Source organism: Mya arenaria, chromosome 13, assembly GCF_026914265.1.
Source record: "Mya arenaria isolate MELC-2E11 chromosome 13, ASM2691426v1".
Taxonomy (NCBI): Eukaryota; Metazoa; Mollusca; class Bivalvia; order Myida; family Myidae; genus Mya; species Mya arenaria.
Window position 1 is genome coordinate 37118499 of NC_069134.1, and position 4254 is coordinate 37122752.

The following is a 4254-nucleotide window of genomic DNA, read 5'->3' on the forward strand; positions in this document are numbered from 1 at the left end:
ACAAGGCGTCTCACAGGAACAAGGCGTCTCACAGGAACATGCCGTCTCACAGGAACATGAAACAGGAACAAGGCGTCTCACAGGAACATCAAACAGGAACAAGGCGTCTCACAGGAAAATAACGTCTCACAGGAAAATAACGTCTCACAGGAACAAGGCGTCTCAAAGGAACGTACCGTCTCACAGGAACATGCCACAGGAACAAGGCGTCTCACAGGAACATGAAACAGGAACAAGGCGTCTCACAGGAACATGCCACAGGAACAAGGCATCTCACAGGAACATGCCACAGGAACAAGGCGTCTCACAGGAACATGAAACAGGAACAAGGCATCTCACAGGAACATGCCGTCTCACAGGAACATGCCACAGGAACATGCCGTCTCACAGGAACATGCCACAGGAACATGCCGTCTCACAGGAACATGCCACAGGAACAAGGCGTCTCACAGGAACATGCCACAGGAACAAGGCATCTCACAGGAACATGCCGTCTCACAGGAACATGCCACAGGAACAAGGCGTCTCACAGGAACATGAAACAGGAACAAGGCGTCTCACAGGAACATGAAACAGGAACAAGGCGTCTCACAGGAACATGAAACAGGAACAAGGCGTCTCACAGGAACATGAAACAGGAACAAGCCGTCTCACAGGAACATGAAACAGGAACAAGGCGTCTCACAGGAACATGAAACAGGAACAAGGCGTCTCACAGGAAAATAACGTCTCACAGGAACATGCCGAGTCCCAGAAACATGCCGAGTCCCAGGAACATGCCGAGTCCTAGAAACATGCCGAGTCCCAGGAACATGCCGAGTCCTAGGAACATGCCGAGTCCTAGGATCATGCCGAGTCCTAGGATCATGCCGAGTCCTAGGATCATGCCGAGTCCTATGATCATGTCGAGTCCCAGGAACATGCCGAGTCCCAGGAACATGCCGAGTCCTAGGATCATGCCGAGTCCCAGGAACATGCCGAGTCCTAGGATCCTAGGATCATGCCGAGTCCCAGGAACATGCCGAGTCCCAGGAACATGCCGAGTCATAGGATCATGCCGAGTCCCAGGAACATGCCGAGTTCCAAGAAAACAAAGAGCCTATAACTGTTACCTCAGCAAAGAGTAAAATGGTAACAGTTTGTTCTTGATTATTTTTTTATTAAAAAGTAGCAAAACCTTTTTTTTGTACAATTGCATCAAGAAAGACTTGTCCTTTTATCTGTTCTCCTGAATGTGTGTACATTTATGGATATCTCTTTTATACTTGTCTCCATAGTGATTTGGTTTGTCAATAAACTGGCTTTTTTAATGAATGGGGACAAATTTAGCTGAGCAGACCCTGTAATAAAAGAAACATATTACACTGCATAAACAAAACAACCTGGTCCATTTAATAACTGTTCAAAATTTTAGTTTGTAGAAATACTGGTTCCCTGAATTACTGTTACATCAGTGTCAACTATATACTGGTCCCCTACATATCTGTTAGTAACATTAGTGACATCTATACTAGTCCCTTAATGACATTAAGTTACTTCAGTGTCATTTAATTGTCCCATTTATGACCATTTGAAACTTCAGTGTCATAAAATATAAGTCCCCTTTATGACTGTTTGAAACTTAAGTGTTATCCATATATATTGGAACCCTAAATGGCTGTTTGAAACTTTAGTGACATCCATATATATTGGTCCCCTTAATGACTGTTTTAAACTTTAGTGTTATCCATATATTGCTTAATGACTGTTTGAAACTTCAGTGACACCCATATATTGGTCATCCATATATTGGTCCCCTTAATGACTGTTTGAAACTTCAGTGTTATCCATATATTGGTCCCCTTAATGACTGTTTAAAACTTCAGTGACACCCATATATTGGTCCCCTTAATGACTATTTGAAACTTCAGTGACATCCATGTATATATTGATCCCCTTAATGACTATTTGAAACTTCAGTGACATTCATATATTGGTCCCCTTAATGACTATTTGAAACTTCAGTGTCATTCATGTATTGGTCCCCTGAATGACTGTTTGAAACTTCAGTGGCATCCATATATATTGGTCCCCTTAATCATTGCTTGTAAGAGGGTTCCCAATAAGATCAGGTTGAAAAATCTCTAAAAGAATGTGAACTGGTTAGCTTGGGGGGTCCAGGGACATTGTGTTCAGTTTTAGGGCAAATTGATCCGTGTGGTCAAGGTTACTATTACTAAAAACACAATATACAGGTAAAACTGAATCTCACTATGAAGTACTGTCAGTTATTAAAAACAAGTTTTAAAAGATTGGGGCGTAAAATGTTTCCTTTTTGTTATTTGACTGTATTAATTGCTTTTGAAAGGTACATTATACAATATACATCATTGTTTTATTCATTTCTAAGACAAAGTGGAGTATTGTCAAATGTATAAAAATAAAAACTAATGTTACAGATTTATGTTAATGGTCTGGTTTTACAATTTCTGATATATTTTTGTTTCAGTGAAATTGGCAATAACAGACCCAAAGATTCTATGAGAAACATTGAAGGATTCTGTTAACAGTGATAATGACCAAAAAATCAAAGACTGAGGTACAGTATATTCATCGTTTTATGCAACATGATTGCCAGATTCAGCTGCTCATATATGAACTCTTACGAAATATCCATATAATGAATCATCAGATATAATATTTAGAAACACAATTTAAAATAATGTGACATCGAGCAAGAAGTGCTTATAGGGAACTTTTATAACCATCCAATGTATGTCATGTGTTGTCACCAAAATTTAACTTGTTAACACTTTCATGTAGCAGAATATTTGTCTTTTTGTAATCTGTTTTGAAATTGTATCAAGTTTAGTAATTTTAAAGCTGCACTCTCACAGATTGAACGTTTTGACATTTTTTTTTTTTTTTTGTCTTGGAACGAACCATTTTTGCGAAAATCCATGGAAACCAGTTATATTTATATAAGATAACTAAAATAGATCGCAGATTTTTATATATAAGTTCAAAAATTGATGTTTTGTGCATTTTCCTTAAACCATTAGTAATGGTTTAAGCCATAAAACATAAATTTTCGAACGGAAATATGAAAATCTGAGATCTAATCTTTTGTCAGCAATCCTATATTATGGGTTTGCAGATATTTACGCAAAATTTTGCTCTTTCCATGACCAAAAATAAAATAGTTCTAAAAATGGTATATCTGTGAGAGTGCAGCTTTAAACTAGATGTCAAATCTATATAAAACGTTTTTGGCTTAGTCATCAGGAAACTGGGTTTGAATGCTTATGGGAGCACAACTGGTTCATGTTGGTCATTAAGTAGGTCAATAGGTCAAAATAAAGAAAAGGTTGGCAATATGATTGGTTTATTCTTCTTAAAACTTGGTCAGAATGTAATGCCCTGAATGGTAGGTCATTTTCCAAACTTGGTCATGTTTATATTTCTCTAGGTCAAACTGTAGACACAAAGCTTGCAAACACTGGAAGCCATACTTTAACCCAAAAGTCATAATTTAGTCGAATTGTCTGCATGAAATTGGTGTTGTGTTTGTTATTTGGTCATATGGGATTTAAAAGTAAAAAACTCTAGTAAATCGATTCTAAACCATACTTTATCATACAGTTTATCAGTGACAATGTTTAAATATATGATTCCTCTTTTTTACAGGCAAGGAAAGATTCGTACAGTTTCTTGGAAGATAAGTTGGATATATTGAGAAAGTTGTCGCTACACGCTTAGTACCTGAAGACTGGTGCCAAAAACTTCAATGAAGGGAAAACCATTGGAGAAATCACCTGTGTGGCTTCGAAAAAAGACTTAAAATGACTTAAAAAAGATTTTTATACTGTGGTTTTTGCCTTTGTCGTGCCAGCCTTTCATATGTCTTTATGTTTTGAGTGTTTATGTTGCATATATCTCTAGAAGTATTTACAGTCATGATACTTTACATGAGTGTTAGTAACCTTGGGTTTTGCTTTTTCTTTCTTTCTGTCAGAATGGTTTATGGTAGGGTGACTTTCAGCACTTTTGAAAACAAGGACCCGGACCCCCCTTTGCTACATTTCATGTTATATACCAAAATAACCGGGAAGGTCTGAAGTTTATCAGACTGCCGGCATAAATTGCCATAAATGGCGGCGAGCCGAGAAAATCCAAGATGGCCGACAAAGATGGCCGCCACAATCTGAAAATCAGCTATGCTCTTTTTTGCCTTGTTAATAGAACTTTTTATCTTATTTTTACATATTTTTCCAT

General features: G+C 37.8%; 1 long non-coding RNA gene across 1 annotated transcript; it reads left to right on the forward strand.

Annotated features, from left to right (window-relative positions):
- Positions 1-1002: 1002 nt before the first annotated feature.
- LOC128213116 (uncharacterized) lies at positions 1003-3991 on the forward strand. Its single transcript, XR_008257684.1, has 3 exons — positions 1003-1131; positions 2489-2578; positions 3667-3991. It is a non-coding gene; the product is annotated as an uncharacterized LOC128213116 (long non-coding RNA).
- Positions 3992-4254: the final 263 nt, after the last annotated feature.